This window comes from Macaca thibetana, chromosome 1, assembly GCF_024542745.1.
Source record: "Macaca thibetana thibetana isolate TM-01 chromosome 1, ASM2454274v1, whole genome shotgun sequence".
NCBI classification, from domain to species: domain Eukaryota; kingdom Metazoa; phylum Chordata; class Mammalia; order Primates; family Cercopithecidae; genus Macaca; species Macaca thibetana.
This window is the reverse complement of record NC_065578.1, coordinates 39,222,971-39,236,903: the sequence shown is the minus strand read 5'-3', so window position 1 is coordinate 39,236,903 and position 13,933 is coordinate 39,222,971. Positions and strand designations below refer to the sequence as shown.

Below are 13,933 nucleotides of genomic sequence, written 5' to 3'. Positions count from 1 at the left end.
TGCTGCCACTCTAACATCTACCCACCCAACTCCTGTCATCTTACAAAGCTGAAACTCTGAACTTACTAAAAAGCAACCCCCCTCCTTCTCCCCTCCCTCTAGCACTTGGAAACCACTATTCTATTTCCTGTCTCTATGTGCTATATAGCTTTCATGGTATATTATATTTTGTTTGAAAACGCAACATAAGAGTATGGTATTGGCATCAGAGTAGACAAACAGATCAATGAAATAGAAGAGAATTCAGAATGAGACTCACACATGCATAGCTGACTAATTTTCAGTAAGGTGCAAAGGCAATTCAGTGAAGAAAGGATAGGTTTTCAATAAATGGTACTGCAACTTTTTAAAAAAAATCACTCATATATATAGCTATAAATATACCTATATAACACTCATATATATCTATAGATATATATATGAGTGTTTTTATTTTTTGTGTGTGTGAGCCAAAGATTTATCTGTTCATTTACTGCATTTGAAGTACTCTTCGATGACATCCTTGGCCTGAGACTCCCTGAAAAATATAGAATGCTTCAAAAATCTGCAAGTCATCCTTGCACAGGGGCCAAGCTAATCTTCTCTGTATCATTTCAATTTTAGCGTATGTGCTGCCAAAGCAAGCATGAGTGATTTTTCCATCCATCCCTCACACCATATATAAAAATTAACTCCAAATCAATCATAGACTTAAATGTAAAACCTAAAACTATACAATCTCCAGAAGAAAACAGCAGAACTTCTCTGTGATCTTGGATTAGACAGATTTCTTAGATATAACAGGAAAAACACAATTTATCAATATTAAGAATTTATGTTCTTAGAAATACACTGTTGACCAGCGCGGTGGCTCATGCCTGTAATCCCAACACTTTGGGATCATGAGACTATCCTGGCTAATGCCATGAAACACTGTCTCTACTAAAAATACAAAAAAAAACCCCACAAAAAATTAGCGAGGCATGGTAGCGGGCGCCTGTAGTCCCACCTACTCAGGAGGCTGAGGCAGGAGAATGGTGTGACCCCCAGGAGGCGGAGCTTGCAGTGAGCTGAGATCATGCCACTGCACTCCAGCCTGGGTGACAGAGTAACACTCTGTCTCAAAAAAAAAAAAAAAAAGAAAGAAATACACTGTTAAGGCCGGTTGTGGTGGCTCACACCTATAATCCCAGCAAGGGCAGATCACTTGAGGTCAGAAGTTCAAGACCAGCCTGGCCAACATGGCGAAACACTGTCTCATCTAAAAATACAAAAATTAGCCAGGTGTGGTTGCGGGCACCTGTTCCCAGGCTACTCAGGAGTCTGAGGCAGGACAATCACTTGAACCCGGGAGGCGGAGGCTACAGTGAGTTAAGGTCACGCCATTGCACTCCAGCCTGGGAGACAAAGTGAGACTCGGTCTCAAAAAAAAAATTAATTAATTAAAAATAAATAAATAAGAAATACACTGTTAAGAGAATAATAAAAAGAGAGAAGGCACAACCTAGGGAGAAAATATTTGCAAAAGCATATATCAGAAACACAAACACAACACCTCTCAAAATTCAACAATAAGAAAACAATTATTTTTCAATGGCAAAGATTTGGACACTTCATCAAAGAAGATATAAGGATGGCAAACATATGAAAAGACATGCGACATAAGTCATTAGAGCCAGGCGCAGTGGCTCACGCCTGTAACCCCAGCATTTTGGAAGGCCAAGGCAGGAGGATCGTTTGAGACCAAAAGTTCAAGACTAACCTGGGCAACATGGCAAAATCCTACCATTACAAAAAGTACAAAAAAATTAGCCAGGTGTGGTGACACAAGCCTGTGGTCCCAGTGATTTGGGAGGCTGTAGTAGGAGAATCACCTGAGCCTTGCAGGCAGAGGCTGCAGTGAGCCGAGATCACATCACTGCAGCCTGGGTGACAGAGTGAGACCCTGTCTCAAAATTTTAAAAAGCCATTAGGGAAATGCAAATTAGAATCACAATGAACTAACAGTAATTTTAGAGTGGCTAAAATGAAAATCACTGGCCACACCAAGTGTTAGTGAGGAGGTAGAAAACTAGAACGCTCACACACCGTTGATGTGAATGTAAAATAATACAACTACTCTGGAAAACCTGTCATGTGACCCAGTCATTCCACCTAGGTATTTACCCAAAAGAAAAGAAAAAGCATCTGTCCACACAAAGACTTCCACACAAAATGTTCGTAACAGCTTTATCTGTAGTAGTCAAAAACTGGAAACAATTCAAATGTCTATCAGTAAATAAACAAATCATGATATATCCATACAATGAATACTCATCAATAAAATAACTGCTGATATATAAAAGATGAATGAATTTCAATAATTATACAGATAGAAGCCAAAAAAGAGACCATATGATTATAGTATTTATATAAAATTCTTAAAAATGCAATCTAATTTATAGAGACAGCAAATCAGTAGTTAAGTGGGGATGGGAGGGTATGATACAGGAGGAGGGTAAGAAAGGGAATACAAAGCGGTAGGAAGAAACGTCTAGGGATGATGGATACAATCATAATCTTGATGGTTTCATGGATATTAAGATACTACAAAGCTCACCAAATTGTACTTTTTTTTTTCTTTTGAGACGGAGTCTTGTTCTGTCACCCAGGCTGGAGTGCAGTGGCACAATTCTGCTCACTGCAACCTCCACTTCCCGGGTTCAAGAGATTCTCCTGCCTCAGCCTCCCAAATAGAATGAGAATTATTATTATTTTGAGTCGGAGTCTCATTCTGTAGCCCAGGCTGGAATGCAATGGCTCGATCTCAGCTCACTGCAACCTCCACCTCCCGGGTTCAAGCAATTCTCCTGCCTCAGCCTCCCAAGTAGCTGGGATTACAGGCACTTGCCACCACGCCCAGCTAATTTTTGTGTTTTTAGTAGAGACAGGGTTTCACCATATTGGCCAGGCCAGTCTCAAACTCCTGACCTCATGATCTGCCTGCCTCGGCCTCCCAAAGTGCTGGGATTACAGGCGTGAGCCACCGTGCCTGGCCAGAATGAGAATTTTAAGTGAAATCTCTTTAAGTTCAAATATACATATATGTTCTCCATTTCACATGACAAAAAAACACAAGATTGATCCAAATGTGATGTTTTATGCACATTTACTGTTAGAATTTTATGACATCGTCTGCTCTAGATTTAACTCCTCCCCGCCACCCGACAACAGAACAGAGTCTTGGTTCTCCTGTTCAGGCTGGGATGCAGTGGCACAAACACAGCTCACTGTAACCTCAAACTTTTCAGCTTAAGGGATTTCCTGCCTCAGCCTCCCAAATAGCTAGGACACCACAATGCCCAACTAACTTTTAAAAAGTTTTTGTAGAGACAGGGTCTCACTACATTGCCCAGTCTTGGTCTTGAACTCCTGGCTTCAAGAGATCCTCCCGCCTTGGCCTCCCAAAGCACTGGGATTACAGGTGTGAGCCACTGTGCTTGGCCCCTTGATTTAACATTTTCATTGACAATGTCCTTTAAAGACTGAAATCAAGATTGCACTACGAAGAAAAAACCAAATAAAGAAAGCGAGCATAACTAATGCAATACTTTTAGTTCTAATCAGTAGTTTCCACTGGGATGGGCATTTATTCTAGAGGGGCAAATGATAATCCATCAGGGAGAAGGAATATAGTATTAATACTTATATTCAAATGAGTTTTTAAAAATCTCATCCCTTTTATGTATGTCTGTGTCTGTTTTATACAATATATAGGTATGGTACAAATAAAACATACTTTTAAAAGATATTAATTTATTTTGATAAGAATAAGAATATACAAGACAAATATTTGGAGATGATTTAGAAAATAAATCTTACATAGCAAACATTTTTCAATAGAGTTATATAATTTTGGAGTAGAATCAAACCTTAAAGAGTATCTCATTTAAGGAGCAATATGAGGCCCCCCAAATAACAAGCTGACTTGCTCCAAGGTCATACATCCATTTGGTGGCACTCTATTTGAAAACATATAAAGGTCACTTTTTTTGTTTTTTTTTGAGACAGAGTCTCACTCTTGTCACCTAGGCTGGAGTGCATTGGTACAATCTTGGCCCACTGCAACCTCTGCCACCCACGTTCAAGCGATTCTCCTGCCTCAGCCTCCAGAGTAGCTGGGATTACAGGTGCCTGCCACTGTGCCTGGCTAATTTTTGTAGTTTTAGGAGAGACGGGGTTTCACCATCTTGGCCAGGCTGGTCTTAAACTCCTGACCTCCTGATTCACCCACCTCAGCCTCCCAAAGTGCTGGGATTACAGGCGTGAGCCATCATGCCCGGCCAGGTCGCAGTATTTTTTATAGTTAGCTAATGGAAAGCACTGCAGTCTTTCCAGTTATTCAGCTATGACTTAGTCTTCCAGAGTTTAGAAGCATTGATTATAAGAGATCAATAAATGACTACACTGACAAACCTCTCACAAAGCCACCATCAATCACAAAAGTGTATCACACATTCCAATGGCTTCAGGTTAGGCTACAGCTCTAATTATAATTCTTTGGACATGTTCTGCTTCATGAGAACTTCAAAGAGATCTAAAATCTCAAGATTACATGATCAGCCTGGCACAGTAGCTCATGCCTGTAATCCCAGCACTTCGGAAGGCCAAGGTGGGCGGATCACTTGAGGCCACAAGTTTGAGATCAGCCTGGCCAACATGGCGAAACCCCATCTCTACTAAAAATACAAAAAATTAGCTGGGCATGGTGGCGCACGCCTGTAATCCCAGCTACTCGAGAGGTTGAGGCAGGAGAATCCCTTGAACTCAGGAGGTAGATGATGCGGTAAGCCGAGATCACACCATTGCACTCCAGCTTAATCAGTAACAGCAAAACTCTGCCTCAAAAAACAACAACAACAAAAAAAACCTGAATATTATTAAAAATGTAAATTAGTGTAACAATCTGATAATTTTTTCCTATTAGATTGTCAAAATTAATAAGTTTAACAATACAAGCATTAGCAAGGATTTAGTAAAACGGGGACTCCCAAACACTACTGGCAGAAATACATATTCAACTTTTTGTAGGCAAGTATCCATCAAAACTTAAATATTCTCTTAATCCAGTAATTTCTTTTTTTGAGTCAGTGTCTCGCTCTGTTGCCCAGGATAGAGTACAGGCAAGTATCCATCAAAACTTAAACATCCTGTTTAATCCAGTCATTTTTGTTTTTGAGTCGGCATCTCGCTCTGTCGCCCAGGATAGAGTGCAGTGACGCAATCTCGGCTCACTGTAATCTCTGCCTCCCGGGTTCAACCAATTCTCTTGCCTCAGCCTCCAGAGTAGCTGGGACTACCGGCTAATTTTTGTATTTTTAGTAGACACAGAGTTTCCCCATGTTGGCCAGGCTGGTCTCGAACTCCAGAGCTCAGGTGATCCACCCGCCTTGGCCTCCCAAAGTGTTGGGACTACAGGTGTGAGCCGCCGCACCCAGCCTAATCCAGTAATTTCAATTCCAGATTTATGTTATAGATAGAAATAACCAGCACTTAATTTTATTTTATTTATTTATTTATTTTTTTTGAGACAGTGTCTCGCTCTGTTGCCCAGGATAGAGTACAGGCAAGTATCCATCAAAACTTTTTTTTTTTTTTTTTTTTTTTTTTTTTTTTTTTGAGACGGAGTCTCGCGCTGTCACCCAGGCTGGAGTGCAGTGGCTGGATCTCAGCACACTGCAAGCTCCGCCTCCCGGGTTCACGCCATTCTCCTGCCTCAGCCTCCCGAGTAGCTGGGACTACAGGCGTCCGCCACCTCGCCCGGCTAGTTTTTTTTTTTTTTTTTTTAAGTAGAGACGGGGTTTCACCATGTTAACCAGGATGGTCTCGATCTCCTGACCTCGTGATCCGCCCGTCTCGGCCTCCCAAAGTGCTGGGATTACAGGCTTGAGCCACCGCGCCCGGCCCTTCCATCAAAACTTAAACATCCTGTTTAATCCAGTCATTTTTGTTTTTGAGTTGGCATCTCGCTCTGTCGCCCAGGATAGAGCGATCGCCCAGGATAGAGCGATCGCCCAGGATAGAGCGATCTCTGTCGCCCAGGATAGACTGTTGCGATCTCGGCTCACTGCAACCTCCGTCTCCTGGGTTCACACCATTCTCCTGCCTCAGCCTCCTGAGTAGCTGGGACTCCAGGCACCCGCCACCACGCCCGGCTAAGTTTTTTTTTTATTTTTAGTAGAGACGGGGTTTCAATGTGTTAGCCAGGATGGTCTCGATCTCCTGACCTTGCAGCACTTAATATTTAACTAAGTTCATGGGACACTTTATAATAACAAAATAACACAAATGTTTAAATTATGGTGTATGCTTAAAATGTACTGATAAAGAAAAGGGTCAACATATCAAATTAAAAAATAAATTGCAAAAGAGTAAGTATTTGTGTTTTTAAGGACACACGAGACTGTTAACAGTCATTTCCTCTGGGAAGCGACTGGAAAGATTGTGGGCAGAAGGAAAGAGGCTTTTACTTTTCCTTAAACCCTCCGTACTATATTTTTTGCCTCAAAAAGTGCTTTAATAGTTTAAAAAATATTTTTTTTTAGTTAAGAGTGTTGAAGGTGTTGCTACCTGTAGAATTTAAAATCAATGCAGTTTCTGATGGAATACTATGCATTTATTTCTTAATTACAGTAAGTCTACACATATTCTACATGAAAAGATGTCTACAATAATGAAATAAGCAGGTTTTAGTATATAAGCTTGAAACCATTTTTTCTAAATATAGTACATATATATGTACACATCATATAGAAAAATTCTATAGATATACATTCCTAAATTGTTAACAATGGTCTACCTAGGAAAAGGTAGTACTGGAGTACATAAAAGTGTGTGTGACAGGAGCTTTTACTTCTTATTCTCCCCTTTGATACTGTTCTAATTTTTAACAATTAGAATGTATGCATGAGTTGTTTGCACAATTAGAAATTGTAATATTTATATAAACACATATTCTATACGTATTTTTCCAAAAATCTGATAAATACACCAAGCTATTGAGTGACTTTATATGGTACTTTCACTATCTAATTCATCTATTTGTAAATCTTGTTTTAAGTTTCTGGAATGAGCACCCACTAGTTTTGAGTCGCAAAAACTAAAATATTTATGTTTGCTTTATTACTTTAGGATACCTTATATATATTTTAAACATATATCTGAAAAAAGCAAAGATGATGAAATGGAATCACAACAATATGCCTATTTTGTAAAATTATATATCATAAAAATGCAATTCCCAAGCAAGGATATACATTTTATCATATGCGATAATAATTCTTATAACAAATGTCCACATTATTAAGAAATTGTGCTGGCTAATATGACATATTCAGGTTATTTCCTTGGTAGTAAGAATACCAAGAAATCAGGCTGGGAGTGGTGGCTCACATCTCTAATCCCAGTGCCTTGGGAGGCTGAGGTGGGAGGATCACTTAAGGCCTCAAGTTCAAGACCAGCCTGGGCAATACAGTAAGACCCTGTCTCTACGAAAATTATTTTTAAAGTAGCTGGGCACTATGTCATGCACCTGCAGTCCTAGATATTTGAGAAGCTGGGGTGGGAGGATCACTTGAGCCTAAGAGTTTGAGGTTACACTAAGTTAAGATTGTACCACTGCATTCCAGCCTGAGCAAGGGAGTAAGATCCTGTCTCTAAATTGAAACAAACAAACAAAAAATCAACTATCAAATCAAATGTCAGCACCATAAGCTGCTAGATCCAAATAATAATAATAATATTGACAAGAATAGCACTCAAAAAGACAGTAATCAGAGTTAGCACAAAAGTGGGGAGAAATAAACAAATACATTAGTAATCCCAGCCTAACTATGTTGCAGCAATATAGGTAAACCTATAAGAATAAATCTTGACTCAAGATACGTCTGAAATATAACTCATTCTCAACTTTCTCCAAATTATAACACACTAAAATATTTTTCATATGTAACAATACACATAATTTAATCCCTGAAAAACCTTCGGAGGAGAAATTTTTTCACAAAAAGCTCAGTCAGAGTCAGCCAGTTTTACAAATAAATTTTAGCAAGTAGGCTAATGCACAAATACAGAATCCGCAAATAGTGAGAACCAACTGTATATTCAAAGAACTGAAGGAAACATGCCTAAAGAATTAAAGAAGGCCGGGCGAGCTGGCACACACCTGTAATCCCAGCAATTTGGGAGGCTGAGGAGGGAGGATCACAAGCTCAGCAGTTTGAAACCAGCTTGGGCAACATGGCGAAACCCTGTCTCTACAAAATACAAAAATTAACAGGGCGTGGTGGCGCGCCTGTGGTCCCAGCTACTAGAGAGGCTAGGTTGGGATGACTGCCTAAGCCTGGGAGGTTGAGGCTAACAAGGCTACAGTGAGCTGTGATTGCACCACTGCACTCCAACCTGAGCAACACAGCAAGACCCTGTCTCAAAAAAAACAAAGAACAAAAAAAAGCTCAGAATCACGTTTTAGGCTAAAACTAAATAATTAAAAGTCAGTGACAGGCAGAAAGACAAGGCAATCATCTCTTCACCTCTGCACTCTGCTTTATTATAGTAAAAAAAACATGTGACTCTTGAGCTGACAAAGGCTTCAGAATATGGCAAAATGTTCTAGACCTGGTAAGTTTGGCAAATGCTGCACAATACCTAATGTCTCTCTTGGAAATTCACAATGTATTTTAACATTTAAAACGCTTATCCCATGGCTGGGCATGGTGGCTCACGCCTGTAATCCCAGCACTTTGGAAGGGTGAGGCGGGTGGATCACCTGAGGTCAGGAGTTCAAGACCAGCCTGGCCAACATGATGAAACTCTATCTCTACTAAAAATACAAACAGCCAGGTGTGGTGGTGAGCATCCGTAATCCCAGCTACATAGGAGGCTGAGGCAGGAGAATCGCTTGAACCTGGGTGGCAGAGGTTGCAGTGAGCCGAGATCACGTCACTGCACTCCAGCCTGGGCAACAAGAGCGAAATTTCAACTCAAAAAAAAAAAAAAAAAAAAGCTTATCCCAACTTACATGAACATAGGACCGTTATTTCAAGAAGCACTTATTAATAAATATATCACATGGAGTGAAACACAGTTTAGGAAATTCTGATGCAAGAAAAAAGAACATAGGCTCTAGAGTCTAAAGAACTCACCACCACTTACCAGCTGTGTGATCCTGGGAAAGTTACTTAACTTCTCTGGACCTGTTTTCTATCTGTAAAATGAAAATCACACTACCTACCTGAGGGCTTGGCACACAAAAAGATCCTCAATAAATTATTTAGGCCCTCAAATTTTTCATGTACTGGATTGTATGTTGGCCTTGTGCCAGCAATGAAAGTTTTATTATATAAATTTCTATTTATGTTAAAACATATTATTATTATTTTTTTTTAAATGGAGTTTTGCTCTTGTTGCCCAGGATGGAGTACAATGGCACAATCTCTGCTCACTGCAACCTCTGCCTCCCAGGTTCAAGTGATTCTCCTGCCTCAGCCTCCCAAGTAGCTGGGGTTACAGGTGCCTGCCAAAACATCCGGCTAATTTTTTCTATTTTTAGTAGAGACGGGGTTTCACCATGTTGGCCAGGCTGGTCTCGAACTCCTGACCTCAGGTGATCCACCTGCCTTGGCCTCCCAAAGTGCTGGTATTACAGGCGTGAGCCACCGTGCATGGCCAAAACATATTATTTATACAAAATTTAATGCATTTTATATGAAATATTTTATTATATAATAAAAATGAGGCTCTACTCTTAGTTGATCAAGATTCAAAAAACAATAAGGTGTGGTCCCTGCTGGGAAGCAGGATAAACTGGTTGACAAAAAAATGTCTCTTTCTCTCTTGGCCAGGCACAGTGGCTCACGCCTGTAATCCCAGCACTTTGGGAGGCCGAGGTGGACAGATCACTTGAGTCCAGAAGTTCGAGACCAGCCTGGCCAACATGGCAAAACCCCATCTCTATTAAAAACACAAAAATTAGCTGGGCGTGGTGGCAAGCACCTGTAGTCCCAGCCACTCTAGAGACTGAGGCACGAGAATTGCTTGAACCCAGGAGGCGGAGGTTGCAGTGGGCTGAGATCTTACCACTGCACTCCAGCCTGGGCAACACAGAAAGACTCTGTCACAAACAAACAAACAAGTATCTTTCTATCTATTTATTTATTTATTGAGACAAGGTCTCACTCTGTCGCCCAAGCTGGAGTAGAGTGGCGCGAATATGGCTTACTGCAGCCTCAACCTCCTGGGCTCAAGTGATCCTCCTGCCTCAGCCTCCTGAGTAGCTGGGATCACAGGTATGCATTACCACAACTGGCTAATTTTAAAATTTTTTGGAGAGACAAGGTCTCACCATGTTGCCCAGGCTGGTCTTGAACTCTGGGGCTCAGGGGATCCTCTCGCCTTGGTCTCCCAAAGTGCTGGCGGGGATTACAGGCGTGAGCCACCATAGCTGGCCAAATGTCCCTATTTCTTGATAAAGACAGTTAAGACTTGCTTGTTACTCTCAAAAATAAGAGTGGGAGATACAGGAAAGGGAGGAGATAAAGATCAACAAGCATTTAGTGAGTACCCACTAAGTTTTAGAGACTAGGCACTAGGTAAATAAAAGCCAACATCTTCATAGCACTTACATCCCAGTTGGGGAGACTGATATACAATATCAGCAGTGATCTGAAGGAAAATAAAGTAGTACTTAAAGAGGTGAAAGGCAATGGGGAAGTGCTATTTTAGATAAGACAGTCAAGGAAGGTCACTAGGAAAGGTGACAAGCGTCTAGACCTGAATAAAACACGTTTTAGTCTTTGCAGCCTTGCAGTAAGTTGTACTTTCTATTCAGTTTTTGTCAACACTATTCAAAAGAGTATGATCCACGGAAGAAACAGAAACCACTAGAGGTCACAGTACACAGTAAGAGACAAGATGGTACCACAGCAAATGACAGCACCCGAAGTTTTCACTGCTCCACGGGTCATATTTATACTATGTTTTTGTCATGTGCATTACAAAGCTAGCTTCTGCTATGGAGAACTACTTGTCATGTAGTTTCTATTTAAATATCACTAAAAAGAAGGCAGTACAAGAAGAGAAGCTAGTGCATTAAAAACTTATTGAAATATATGAGAGAGGTAAGGCTCAAGAGCCTTCATGGCCATCAACCTCAAGGTAAGCAGACTGATTATTCCCATCTTGGCATCTCCAAACTATTGTCCTGTTAGGTGGCTAAATCTTCCTCAATACTAGGCCTCTCATTTTCTCTCTCCATCAATGCTATTCCTCACTGCACACATGTAAATGTGTACATTATTATATGAATGTAGGCTTAGGGTGATAAGTAATGTCTCCAAGAAATGGCCAAAAGCTCCTATCCTGTTCCTTTATAGTAACTTCTTTTTTTTAAATTATACTTTAAGTTCTAGCGTACATGTGCACAACATGCAGGTTTGTTATGTATGTATACATGTGCCATGTTGGTGTGCTGCACCCATTAACTCATCATTTACATTAGGTATATCTCCTAATGCTATCCCTTCCCTCACTCCCCACCCCACGATAGGCCCCAGTGTGTGATGTTCCCCACCCTGCATCCAAGTGTTCTCATTGTTCAATTCCCACCTAAGAGTGAGAACATGCGGTGTTTGCTTTTCTGTCCTTGTGACAGTTTGCTCAGAATGATGGTTTCCAGCTTCATCCATGCCCCTACAAAGACATGAACTCATCCTTTTTTATGGCTGCATAGTATTCCATGGTGTATATGTGCCACATTTTCTTAAGCCAGTCTATCACTGATGGACATCTGGGTTGGTTCCAAGTCTTTGCTATTGTGAATAGTGCCGCAATAAACATATGTGTGCATGTGTCTTTATAGCAGTATGATTTATTATCCTGTGGGTATATACCCAATAATGGGATGGTTGGGTCAAATGGTATTTCTGGTTCTACATCCTTGAGGAATTGCCACATAATGTCTTCCACAATGGTTGAACTAGCTTACAGTCCCACCAACAGTGTAAAAGTGTTCCTATTTCTCCACATCCTCTCCCTTTATAGTAATTTATTATGGTAAATTTGTTTTTTACATAATAGATTTTACATTAGGTGTTCCCCCTAAAGTACTGTTTTTTAAGTGTGTATCTCATGTGTGTATCATGAAGTCCCTACAATACAATCCATTTAACAAATCAGTTTTGTGTGACAGGCATTGTACTAATTGCTAGGTACTAAGTATACAAAAATAAATAAATAAACAAGATCCCTGCTCTTGTTGATTTATAAGTCAATACAAAAGACAAACATGGAAACAAATATTTAGGCACCACGTTTATGTACTGGAAGCTAATAGAATACATTGGAGAAAGAACCACCTAATTCTGCCTGCTGAAATCAGAAAAAGCTTCTGAAAGACCCTAATATTTGAGCCAGGTCTTGAAGGATAAATAGGTAGATAGGGAAAGGAAGACCCTGGGTTACTGAGGCAGAGTGAGAAATGGACACAGTGGTGAAGGTGGGATCAAACCAACTTTTTAAATGAGGCTGGAAAAATGGGAGTTGGTGGTTCGGATTCCAAAAGGCTTTGTATACCAAGCTAATAAGTTTGAACTTTATCTTGCCTTTGGGGGGAAAAAAAATTGAGGCATTTTAGAGAATAAAGTGACTAACAAGATTATATTTATAATTTAGAAAGAACACAAAGATGAACTGCAGATAATGTCAGTCAGAAAACAAGAGATTAGTGAAGAGGTGGCTGCAATAGGAGAAAACCTGAAAGAAGACAGTGACAGCAATAAAATTAAGAATTAAAACTATAGGTATATACAAAGTGTCAAGGAAAAAAAAAGTCCCAAACAAATAAGAGGAAATCTATCTGGTGAATCAGGAAAAGCTTCACAGAAGGGATGACATTTATACTGGGCCCTAAAGAAGAAAAATCTCCCATGCAGAAAATGAGAGAACCTCACAATGAAAGGGAAAGGCATGGCCTGAGATCTTGTTAACGTAGTTAATACGTTTATTGGATCTTGAAAAGTCAAATGAAAATTAAAATCATCTTTCCCAAAATAATGTGCTTGGAAAGATACAGACAAAATTTTAATCACAGGAATAACTGCAATCACACGTTGGTCCATGGACTGACTCCAAGTATAGAACTCCTGAATAGGAGTAAACAGTTGGATTCAGGTGATGAGACTGAGGGGAGGGTTGAAAAGCATGCTGAGACCAAGGCTGTGAAAACTTTTTGCTACAAAGCTAAGAAATCTGGATAACACAGACAATTCTGGAGGTATTTTTTAAAATAGAGATTTTCTTATTAAGTCCTTACAACAATGAATCTGCATACAAAACATAAGTGCTATTATCCATTTGCAAAAGAATTAAGGTTTAAAGAAAATAACATGCCCAAGGTTACACAACTATTTCAATAGTGAAGCCAGTACACAGGTTATCTGACTCACAGCCCTTGTACTCCATCACTAATCTAGGAAAAATGGAAATTTTAATGCAGTACTTACTTATTTTAGCCATTAAAAATCTATGAAGTCACTGTTAGTCTTGAACCTAAAAGTGTCTCATATAAACATGGTTTAGTCATAAAATTACTTTGCCTAGTATTCTCAAAGTGTAATCATATAATCACCCAACAATTCCAATTTTGATAACGAAGTTTACTTAAAGTCTTCAAAATTTCTGTTACAAATAGAGACACCAACTGTAAAACTTAAGGAATCTTGGTCCCCAAAATACAGCAAAAACTTGAGAAGACATCATCAATTTTTCAGGAAAACAAAGAAAGACTGTTTTCTAAAGTTAATCTTATCCACACTGTCTGGCAGTGGTTTCACAAAAGGAACTGAAAGGAAGAGAAAAAACAAACCACATCCCATAGTCACTTAATACAATTTTTCACTGAATACAGTTTGACCTAAGT

General features: G+C 39.8%; 3 protein-coding genes and 1 non-coding gene across 7 annotated transcripts in view; 2 read left to right on the top strand and 2 right to left on the bottom strand.

Moving 5' to 3' along the window:
- NT5C1A (5'-nucleotidase, cytosolic IA) overlaps window positions 1-13,933 on the top strand; it is a 569,993-nt gene that overhangs the window by 51,793 nt on the left and 504,267 nt on the right. The window lies entirely within an intron of this gene.
- PPT1 (palmitoyl-protein thioesterase 1) overlaps window positions 1-13,933 on the top strand; it is a 576,153-nt gene that overhangs the window by 471,618 nt on the left and 90,602 nt on the right. The window lies entirely within an intron of this gene.
- RLF (RLF zinc finger) overlaps window positions 1-13,933 on the bottom strand; it is an 81,279-nt gene that overhangs the window by 64,204 nt on the left and 3,142 nt on the right. The gene's annotated exons all lie outside the window — the stretch shown is intronic.
- Window positions 521-623, bottom strand: LOC126944514 (U6 spliceosomal RNA). The gene has a single exon (XR_007722077.1). It is a non-coding gene; the product is annotated as a U6 spliceosomal RNA (small nuclear RNA).